This window comes from Heloderma suspectum, chromosome 5 (assembly GCF_057233095.1).
Source record: "Heloderma suspectum isolate Gila_16-S chromosome 5, 16-S_ref, whole genome shotgun sequence".
NCBI classification, from domain to species: domain Eukaryota; kingdom Metazoa; phylum Chordata; class Lepidosauria; order Squamata; family Helodermatidae; genus Heloderma; species Heloderma suspectum.
In genome coordinates, this window is record NC_139462.1 from 162,904,606 (window position 1) to 162,916,296 (window position 11,691).

The following is an 11,691-nucleotide window of genomic DNA, read 5'->3' on the forward strand; positions in this document are numbered from 1 at the left end:
TGTAGGGCATGGCAGGTGTTTCTGCATAATAATAAAAATATATTGTTGTTGTTGTTCAGTCGTTCAGTCGTGTCCGACTCTTCGTGACCCCATGGACCATAGCACGCCAGGCCTTCCTGTCCTGCGCTCTCTCCCGGAGCGTGCTCAAGTTCATATTCATTGCATCCGTGATGCTATCTAGCCATCTCATCCTCTGCCGTCCCCTTCTCCTTTTGCCTTCAGTCTTTCCCAGCATCAGGGTCTTTTCCAGAGAGTTTTCTCTTCGCATTAGGTGGCCAAAATATTTGAGCTTCAGCTTCAGGATCTGTCCTTCCAATGAGCACTCAGGGTTGATTTCCTTTAGGATGGACTGATTTGACCTCCTTGCAGTCCAGGGGACTCGTAAGAGTCTTCTCCAGCACCACAGTTCGAAAGCATCAATTCTTCGGCGCTCAGCCTTCCTTATAGTCCAGCTCTCACAGCCATACATTACTACTGGGAAAACCATAGCTTTGATTAGACGGACCTTCGTCGGCAAGGTGATGTCTCTGCTTCTTACTATGCTGTCTAGGTTGGCCATAGCTTTCCTCCCAAGGAGCAAGCGTCTTTTAATTTCATGGCTACAGTCACCGTCTGCGGTGATCTTGGAGCCCAAGAAAGTCAAATCTGTCACTGCTTCCATTTCTTCCCCTTCTATATGCCAGGAAGTGATGGGGCCAGATGCCATGATCTTTGTTTTTTTAATGTTGAGTTTCAAACCAGCTTTTGCACTCTCCTCTTTCACCCTCAACAAGAGGCTCTTTAGATCCTCTTCGCTTTCTGCCATTAGGGTGGTATCGTCTGCATATCGGAGGTTGTTGATAATTCTCCCAGCAATCTTAATTCCGACCTCTGATTCATCCAACCCGGCATTTCTCATGATGTACTCTGCATATAAGTTAAATAAGCAGGGTGTTTGATTCCTGAAGACTGGGGAATCACTTAACATATGTATATTTCAAATCAAACTGGTCAGCTAGTTAAAACATAAAATGGTAGGACATAGTTTGGATCATCCTTATTTTATAAGGTCCCTTGTTCTGGGGAGAGTGAAGGATGCAATACTGCAGTAAAAATCAGTATATTTAAATTCAGCCTTGCTTAATCTGAATTACAGTTTAAGTGTAAATCCCTTGTGTGGTTTCTGGGCTGTGGATTTTTTTAGATGAAGGAAAAGCACTGGACAAACAGTGCATGGGCCATTGTTCCCTTCACCCTTGTAGAAAGCCATCTGATTAAAGCTACTGTGAGCGGGCACTGCAGCATGCTGTCTGAATTGGCAGGCTGGAATGGCAACCATGACATTTACTTGCAAGTATCACTGCGGCCTACTATTACAGGTGAAACATTCAACCCTTGTTGTGTTTCTTGTCGTCTTATGTGAGCAGCACAGGAATGAAACAGGACCTCGAGAGAAAAACTAATGAAGCAAAAAGGAACAAGGGTCAGTGGTGCAAACATAACTGCACAACTCCATCTAAAGTATGAATGGATCCACCCAATTTGGTAATACTTTGGACAGCCCAGACCTGTGCATGCTTACTTAGAAGTAAATCCTTCTGTGTTCAGTGGGGCTTTCTGCCAGGTGTGTACATGAGATTGCAGTCTGAATGGCCAAATTCTATGAACTGCTGTCTGGAAGTTGTTGGCCAATTGGCAACCCGCTTCCTTGCACCGTTGTTTCAAGAACTCTGCAAGTGATCAGTTTAGACTTCTGGCAAGAGCAATTTGTCCCTTGCCTGGCAGCCTGCTGGGTGGAGAAGGAGCAAGAAGCGGGTGTCAGAAAGAGAGGAAAGGGGGCTGGCTCTGCCCACATTTGGCTCTGGCTGTACTCACCACCAGCCTGCAGCCCCTCTCAGGTTACGCAAGGAATGTGGCCCTTGACAGAAAAAAGATTTCCACCACATGCCCTAAGAGGATGTCACTGCCCAACTTGTCAGCAATGAATGTTTTAGCTGCAGCAATGTATCCTACATTGCCTTGCAGCAGCTAAAAGTGATCCATTAGATAAGGCTGTAAAATACAGTCAGTAGGGACTTTGATAGACAAATGTATTTCCATTTGCACAATTGCTTCAAACATTTCTTTTTTAACTTATTTTTTCATCAACTCTGAAACATTTGAAGTCATGTTTTATTGCTTTTAAGCAAGGGTAAGCAATTGGGTGCCCTCTAGAAGGCTTGGATTAAAAATCCTATGAACCCCAGCTTTTGGCCATGCTAGCTGGGGCTGATGTCTATTGTAGCAACATCTGGGGGGCACTAAGTTGCCTACCCCTGCTTTTTAACATGCTGCATCCTCACTTGTGCAACAGTTTGTGTGTGATTCCTTTTATATTATGGATGTTTGTTGCAGCATGTTTGTTTTTGTAGAAACACATTTGAAGGCACAGTGCTCGTTATAAAGAACTTAAGTGGAAAGATAATGCATAACCCCATTGTCTTTAATTTTCATTGGACAATGACAGGCAATAGTCAGTGTTTAGCCTATGTAAAATATCACTGTATAGAATGGGTGGGCATGCTGTCCCCTCACATTTTTGTAACCCCTGCTTCCCACACACCTAGTTTTTAAGTAAAATTCTGCTCCTGGAACACTGCCCCTAGTGTGTACATTCCCTTGGTACCTTGTCTTAAAGTAAAATTGTTTCTTTTTGCCATTGTCCCTACACTGCCAAATGTTGACAGCACATTCAGGGGCAGGGATGCGGCCCCCAGTGAGGTGCAGAAGGGCCATGTGGTTTCCCAGCCCCCAGAAGTTGCCCACCCCTGGTGTACACCCCTGGAGAGCCAGGGCCTGCAGGAGAAGCCACTACCACCACCACCGGGGAAGAGGCGTGCTTGCCGCCGCTGGGCCTGCTGCTGCCGCCGCCGCTGGGCCTGCTGCTGCCGCCGCCGCTGGGCCTGCTGCTGCCGCCGCCGCTGGGCCTGCTGCTGCCGCCGCCGCTGGGCCTGCTGCTGCCGCCGCCGCTGGGCCTGCTGCTGCCGCCGCCGCTGGGCCTGCTGCTGCCGCCGCCGCTGGGCCTGCTGCTGCCGCCGCCGCTGCCACCACCAGGCCTTCCCTGTGGACTTCTGCCTGGCAGACCGCCAGTCCCTGCAGGACCAGGCCCCCAGGTACCGAGCCAGCTGTGCTGCTCCACCTGCCCCTCCCTGGAGGGGCTACATAAGCTGGCTGGCTGAGGTGGCCTGGGAGAGCCAGGGCCTGCAGGAGAAGCCACCACCGCCACTGCTGGGGAAGAGGCGTGCTTGCTGCTGCTGGGCCTCCTGCTGTCGCTTCCGCCGCCGCCACCAGGCCTTCCCTGTGGACTCCTGCCTGGCATTTTTAAGGGGATTTTAATTGTTTTGTTTGTTTGTTTTATTTTGTTGGGGGGGATTTTGTTGTGTTTTTAGGGGTGGGTAGCCTGCCTGATAGGCGGGAGCGAGGGGGCATGTGTCCACCTGATGGAGGCAGTGGGGGGAGTGTTGGGGGCCAGAACATATCGAGGCTGGGCGGCAGGCGCTGGCGGAGCGCTAGGGGCAGGCCATGCCAGGTAAGGGGAACAAGGGAGAGATGTGTAGTATCTGTCCCCTGCTCCGGGCCTGTCCAGAGCCAAAGGATGGCTGGGGGAGGCGTGACCCTATCTTCTGGCCTTCGTTTGCTGCTCTGCAATGCCAGGTCTGTTACCCAGAAAACCTCCCTCATCCATGACATGATCCTGGATGAGGGTGCAGACCTGGCATGTATTACGGAGACCTGGCTGGCCGAGGCTGCTGCTCCAACCCTTGCAGCCATGTGTCCAGCTGGATTTTCGTATGCACAGCAGCCAAGGGCTGGGGATCGGGGAGGGGGAGTGGCTGTTATCTACCGAGAGTCCTTGGTCTTCACCAGACCCCCTCTCCGGGAGACCAAGGTTGCTGAGTGCATGTACTGGAGGTTGGGCCCGAAGGGCAGTCTGGGGATTCTGCTCGTGTACCGTCCACCCCGCTGCACGACTGACTCCCTGGCTGAGGTGCTTGAGGTGGTCTCTGATGTGCATGTACAGTCCCCTAACTTACTGGTGTTGGGGGACTTCAACGTACATTCGGAGGCCATCCTCACAGGAGCACCTCGGGACTTCATGGAGACCATGGCCTCCTGCGAGCTGCACCATATTCTAACTGGGCCCACCCATGTAGCCGGTCATGCACTAGACCTTGTGTTTGTTTCTGGAGAAGCGGGGAGTGATCTGGAAGTCGGGGGTATATCCACCACCCCCTTGTCATGGTCAGATCACTATCTGGTGATGTTGGACTTCTCGGTTCCACAACCCCTCCGCAGGGGTGGAGGACCCATTAAAATGGTCCGCCCCAGGCGTCTTATGGATCCAAATGGATTCCTGAACGCGCTTGGGGATTCTCTGGGGCATGCCAACGGCCACTCGGTCGAGACCCTGGTGGGTGGCTGGAATGCCGCAATCACTGGGGCATTAGATCGGGTGGCTCCGAAATGCCCTCTCCCCCTGAACAGGGCTCGGATTGCACCATGGTTCAATCTGCGGTTACAAGCTCTGAAACAGGAGGTGAGACGGCTAGAGCGCCGGTGGCGGAAGTCTCGCTCCACAGACGATCAGACACGGGCTAGAGTTGTATCTTCAGCCTATCACGTGGCGGTGAAGGCAGCAAAAAAGGAATATTATGCTGCCTCCATCGCGTCTGCAGAGTGCTGCCCCAGGAAGCTGTTCCAAGTGGTCCGGAGCCTGGTCGGTCCTGTGGCTCCGGAACCACTGGAGCATTCTAAGGCCTCTTGTGAGGCTTTGGCAAGGCACTTTGCAGATAAAATTGATCAGATTAGGTGTGTTACTCTGCACACTGTGGATACAGTTAGTGAGCAAGAGGCGGCCTGTGGCAAACCGGTTTTGTGGGATCGGTTCCAGCTTCTTCCTCCTGATGAAGTGGACAAGGTGCTTTCATCTGTAAGGCCGACCACCTGCTTACTTGATCCTTGCCCATCTTGGCTCATTATGAGCTGCAGAGAGAGACTGGGTGAGGGGATCAAGGCAGTGGTGAACGCCTCCCTTGAGGAGGGAGTGATGCCATCAGCCCTCAAGGAGGCAGTGATAAGACCGCTCTTAAAGAAGCCCTCCTTGGATCCTCAAGTTCTGAACAACTTTCGCCCAGTCTCAAATCTGCCATTTTTGGGCAAGGTGATTGAGCGGGTGGTGGCGATGCAGTTGAAGGCACACTTGGAAGAAACTGATTATCTAGACCCATTTCAGTCGGGCTTCAGGCCTGGGCATGGGACAGAAACGGCCTTGGTCGCCTTGGTGGATGATATGAGGAGGGCTCTGGATAGGGGTGAATGCTCCTTCCTTGTTCTCCTCGACCTCTCAGTGGCTTTTGATACCGTTGACCACGGTATCCTCCTGGACCGCCTGGAGGGGTTGGGCATTGGAGACACTGTATTGCGGTGGTTACAGTCCTTCCTCTCCGGCAGGTACCAGAGGGTAGCACTGGGAGAGGAGGTTTCGGACCCGTGGCCACTTACTTGTGGGGTGCCACAGGGTTCCATCCTCTCCCCGATGCTATTTAACATCTATGTGAAGCCACTGGGGGCTATCAGGAGGTTTGGGGTGAGTGTCATCAATATGCGGATGACACGCAGCTCTACCTCTCATTCAAATCTTCACCAAGGTTGGCCGTAGAATCCCTGTCCAAATGTCTGGAGATGGTGAGTGGCTGGATGGGGAGGAATAAGCTGAAGCTGAACCCTGACAAGACCAAGGTACTTTTGGTGGGAAACAAGAGGAGGCTGGGGGATGTTGACCTGGTGTTGAATGGGGTACGGCTACCCTTGAAAGACCAGGTCTGCAGCCAGGGGGTCATTTTGGACTCCCAGCTGTCCATGGAGGCTCAGGTGTCAGCTGTGAGCCGGACAGCGCTGTATCAACTCCATCTGATACGGCGGCTGCGCCCCTTCCTTCCCGACCATCTGCTCCCATCGGTAGTACATGCCCTGGTCTCCTCTCGTTTAGACTACTGTAATGCGCTCTATGTGGGGTTACCCTTGAAGACGGTTCGGAAGCTGCAGCTGGTACAGAACGCGGCGGCTCGCCTGATTAAAGGCAGCCGCCGGCGAGATCACATCACTCCAGTGCTGAAGGAGTTGCACTGGTTACCAGTTGTTTTCCGGGCCAAATTCAAGGTGTTGGTTTTGACCTTTAAAACCCTATATGGTTCTGGCCCATCCTATCTTAAGGAGCGCCTCCAGCAGCACCAGACAGGCTGCTTAACAAGATCAGCCTCAGATGGTCTTCTCTCTGTCCCATCAGCCAGGATAGCTAGACTGGTGGGGACGAGGGAGAGGGCCTTCTCTGTGGTGGCCCCCACTCTGTGGAACTCCCTCCCTAGGGAACTCCGTCATGCCCCCTCTTTAATGAGCTTCCGTCGTGCATTAAAAACGTGGTTGTTCAGGCAGGCATTTGGGGTGGGTTAGGGTATTTAAAAAAAAAAAAATTATGGTAAAATTTTATTGTTTTAAATTGTTTTATGGTGGGTTGTACATCGCCCAGAGTGGCTGGGTGACCAGTCAGATGGGCGATTAATAAATTTAATAAATAAATAAATAAATACAAGAAGGCAGAATGAAACGGGGAAACAGCCCATCACAGCAACCTGGCCGAGCAGTAATGTTAGTATTCAATACTTAATATTTGTAGCAAGCTGAGAGACTATAGTTTTGTAAAAGATGAATGTCTATAATTTTATATGTATAAATACTGCATGTGTATATTTTGTGTGTAGGAATATGGCATGTTCAATTAGGGTGCAATCCTATGGGATTGTGCCCTAATGCAGGGCAGGAGAAGGGGATTGTTCCCTTGTGTGTCTCCTGCCTTGCATCCTGTCTAGCTGCGGGAAGGTGGAGCAGGGGAAGAGGCTGCCAGACAACACATAGGATGTGTCGTACCGGCATTTCCTCTGTCCCTGCCCCAGAACGCCCCATTTTGGCCCCTCCACGCTCCTCTTCCAAGCGTGGTGTGCGGGGCTGTTCCATGCTGGCTTCGAGGCAGCGCAGAATGGGGGGAAGGTCAGTTCTCTGGGAACTGACCTCAGAGCGCGGGCTCCTGGTTGATTTCCGGAAAACCAGATATCCTATGGCCGTCTAGCCGCTGACTAGGGGCCGTAGGATTGCTCCCTCCGTGAAATTAAATATAATTGCTTAGTTTGTGTCTAAATAGGCCAACCTGCCTTCAGTTCTAAGGAGCAACATTGCATGTACCTTTTGTATACCCTAAGCACTGAATATGCATAGAAAGGACAAACCCAGACTTGTTGTGCCTTGTAACCTAATTCTGGAAGACAATGTTGCAGCCAAGTCTCCTATAAATGTAAAGCTGACACCACAATTGTATGCATGCTTCCTCAGAAGTCAGTCAGTTGTGTTCAGTGGGGCTTACTCCCAGGCAAATGTGTATGAGAATACAGCCTAAGTCTTTTGTTGTCTCTCCACAGGACCCCAGAAATATGTTGGGGTGTTTTAACCTATTTTGATCATACAGTTTTCCATATATAAAAAGTATCCTCAGGTGGTGACCTCACAACTATATGTAGGTTTTCTCTGTTCCCTTACTCCTGTTTCTGAAAAACCTTGCATACTTCCAATAATGTGAAGGGGCTACTGTTAAAAACCAAGCTAAGTGGAAGGTTAGGAGTTTACTAACCATAGATCAGGATTTCCTATATTTGCATCAAAAGTATTAGTTGTTTGGATATCAAACCATGTTACTTATTCTGGTTTGTCTGGACTGTGTTTCTATATAAACTAAAGCAGAGGTAGGCAACCTGGTGCCTTCCTGATGTTTTGGACTACCACTCCCATCAGTCCCATCCAACATGGCCAATGGTAAAGGGATTATGGATGTTGTAGTCCAAAACATTGGGAGGGCACCAGGTTGCCTACCCCTGAACTAAATAAACCATTTCTCCACAGATCTTCAGATTGGACCTACTGTAAACGGTTTCCTCAAAGAATCCAGAGAGATTAAATGTTTGTCTTCCATTGAAACGTTGCCTTTTGAATTAAGGCATCATTCCTTGTGTGCTATAGTTGGATTGTGAACTTCTACAGGATCTTAGTACAGGATGATGAGAGTCGGGGAGAGATTGACCCGGTTTACATGTAAGAAGTAACTATGGTCTAAACAACCCTTAGTTAGCCATGGACGCACCAGAGTGAGCGAGCACACTGCCTTCTGCACGCTCGCCATTTTCACTTTCTTTCCGGATTGCAAAACAACCCAGGACTGGGTTGCTGTCATGCTGTGCGAACCCAGCACTCTGGCTTGTTGAGGGAGAAACAACCCAGAGTTTTAACCCAAGAATAAACCATGGGTTATTGTTGGGTTAAAACTTTGTTGTTTTGCAATCTAGCAAGAAAGCGGAAATGGTTAGTGTGTGGGAGGTAGTATGCTCACTCCCTCTGGTGTGGCTCAAGCTAACTATGAGTAATTGAGAGGGATTACTGGTTAATTAGAATGGGCCAAAAGCGTTACACAGTTTTGAAACCCAGAGTGAGTGGGAGTTGTGTGACAATCACCAGGTTCAAGAGGGACTATGGTTTGTCTTGGTGTATATTTTCAAGTGACTGAACGTGCATCCACTGCTGTCATCTATCTTTCTGTTTACTACAAAACTGATTACGTTAGCTAATTCTGTCAGTGTTCTCTTTCGGACAAGTGCAAATTAAAGTTTGTTAGATTCAAAAGTTTCCAGTCATCACACAAAAATGATATTTCTGCTGGTGGTTGAATAGTACCATGAGACAGCACTAGGGCAGTGTGAGGTTGTTTACCAACTTCTAAATTTTAGAATAATGGCTGGAATCCAAAGCACTCTCTGTGATATTCTGCATATGCACAGAGGCTCTTTAGCTACCCCTTCCTAGAAGTAATGTTCCCAAAGCTGCTCTGAAGGTCAGGGGCATCCCATGAAGTGCGAGGGATGCTGCTGAAGATCAAAGTTGGCCACCCCCAACTGTACTTTCTAAGCTCACATGGGCCTCTTCGGATCCTAGGCAGCATTTTTGAAATTTTGTGGCTCCAGGGCACCCTTTCTAAAGGTCAAACTAGGAGAGATGTGAAAACCCCCTTTAAAGCTACAAAGCAGTTATGGGGTGGGTTTGAACTGGATCAGGGTCATGGCACTGGGGGAAGGAGGAATTAACATTTTCCCCCTTTAACTATTTTCTTGATCTAAATCAAGGAAGAAGGAGCAGTTGCAGGGAGCAAGCTTCCCCCTCTCTGCCAGAAAGAAGACTTGGTGCCTCCAACTGCCTGCTGCCTGGGACTCCAGAAGTAAGGGGGAAGAAGGCTCTGGCCCCATCCATCAGCCAAATAGCCACCAATTGCTATTCAAGCAGGAACATCTGCAAGGGAATATCAGCCTGGTCTGAAGTGCATTTAAATGCCCACTTATAGCTCACCACCTTGTTCTGGGCTTGAAAAACTGACATCTGTCCACCCCCCTTCATTTCCCTGAGGGCAGTCCCCCCCTCATTGATGTGAACCATAAAGTGAGATTTAAAAAACACAGCAAATCAATCAATCAATCTCCCTCCTGCCCTCCAATATTGCACGTATGTTTCTCCAGTGGAGCAAAAATCAGCTTGAGCGAGGTGGGCAATTTAAATCAGAGAAGTGGCTTACGGGGCAGAGGTAACTGTTACCCCACTCCCATTACTGTGGACTGATCCAATCCCCGCCCCCAACACGCACAAAGCTGCTTTTAAGCTTTAAGGAAGGATGTTAGCGGTCCAGTTGTGTTTCTAGTTTGGCAAGGTTCATGTTCTCGGATACACACGCAGTTAATTTAGGGCACTAGCAATTGCATCAAAAGGGGTGGTAACTATGTGTGGCAGAGTCAAAGTATGATATGTGAAGAATGAAACAGAAGGCATGTTGAATGCTTAAACTGTTTGTTTATTGAAAAGCACAGGATAGTAATGCAAAGTGATCAAAGCACGGGCGGCGTCTAATGTACAATCACGTAGTTCCACCCACTGCTAAAGCTGCTCTCGATGAGGTGTGCTTTCTCATTGGGGGTGAAGTAGCAGGGAGAGCGTAGTGTAGAAAATGCCCAATACTCTCCTGTGGTCATGCATTGCAGGGTGAGAATTTATTTATTAGATTTATTAGCTGCCCACCTGGCTGGCTACCTGGCCACTCTAGGCGGCATACAATAACAATACAAAACACAACAAATTTAGTAATGGTGGGCAACTGAACCCCAAATAACCTTCCAAAGAGCCTCAGGAGTTCTTAGAATACAATTTGCAAAGCTCTTCCAGAAAAACAGGGGACCTTGGATGCTATTATTCTCACAGCCCAATCTTTGCAGAATAAGTTTTGTCTGACCACACTTGAGACAGAAGACAATCGCAAGCTTTAAACAGGACCTTTATATTAACAAGCATATTCTAAAAACTAAAACAGGCAAAGTAAGTAGGCAAAGTGAAACCAAAACCAGCACCCTAACTCCCTACATGCATGAAGCATTTTGGGTGCAATCCTATGCAGGTTTAGACAGGCAAAAGTCCTACAACTCCCAGCATTTGGAGTTGTAGGACTTTTGCCTGTCTAAACCCGCAAAGGAGTGCATCCTTAGTGGCTTTCCAACCAGTTATTTCCCCCTTCATACAGTGGGTTTTAACTAATGGCTGTTGCTTATTCCAACAATCGTTTGATCAGAAGTAAGTCCCACTGAAATCAGCAGGGTCTGCTCTCAAAAAAGTGTGTAAGGATGCAGCATTCATCTAGTTCAGGGGAGGGCAACTTGTAACCCTCTCCATGTTTTGGCTTTCAGTTCCCATCAGCCCTAGCTAGCATAGCCAATGGTGAGGGATGATGGGAGTTGTAGACCAAAACATCTGGAAGGACATAAGTTGTCCACCCCTCATTCTTCAGCAGTATTAAAAAAAAAAAAAGTGGAGGCAGCTAATTGAAACTGGTATTTTATTCTATAATTATGATGGATGTATTGAAACATTTATGCAAAGCAATCATACGTGGGGCAGTGCCTAGCGCAGTAGGTCAAGCTACGACGAATCGAGCTGGAACAGGCTGTGTTGGCTGTTGTCGTTTCCATGCTTTTGCCAGTGAGATCATCTTTTGCTCTGAATGGCAATAATTGTCTTCTGAAGACAAAGAATGTGAAAATCAGCTGAAAGTTAAACAAAAAAAAATTGCAATGTCATTATTTCCTCAGGAAGAAGCAAAGCATTAACAGGACGGAGCGCTTGGGGTTTTTGGCAAGATAACAAAGTGACACACGAACGCACATTTTGTGTAAATCACTTCTGTGATTGTGGTAAAAACAGTTATACATAAATGATGCGTTTCTACCTGACCTTTTGCAGATCAGCTGGTTTGAGCATTTGGACTAAGGGATCTGGCCATAACAAGCCCAGCTCAACATTCTCCTCAAACTAATGGATTCAAAAGTGTGTGTGTGTGGGGTGGAATATATTTTTTCCTGACAGAGTGTGTGCAGGTTGGCCAAAACTTTAAGGCTGAATAAGAAAAATTCAGGCTCAGCTGGCATGACTCAGTTGTCAAAAAAGAAATATGCCTTTTTGGAAATCAATTTTTTCCAATGAAAAGGGCAGCTTTTGGTGAAGTCTTACAGACGAGAATTCCATTTATGGTCAACCACAAACATA

At 48.4% G+C, this 11,691-nt stretch overlaps 1 long non-coding RNA gene across 1 annotated transcript in view; it reads left to right on the plus strand.

Moving 5' to 3' along the window:
- The window catches only part of LOC146344756 (uncharacterized), a 74,346-nt gene that overhangs the window by 2,168 nt on the left and 60,487 nt on the right, over positions 1-11,691 (plus strand). The gene's annotated exons all lie outside the window — the stretch shown is intronic.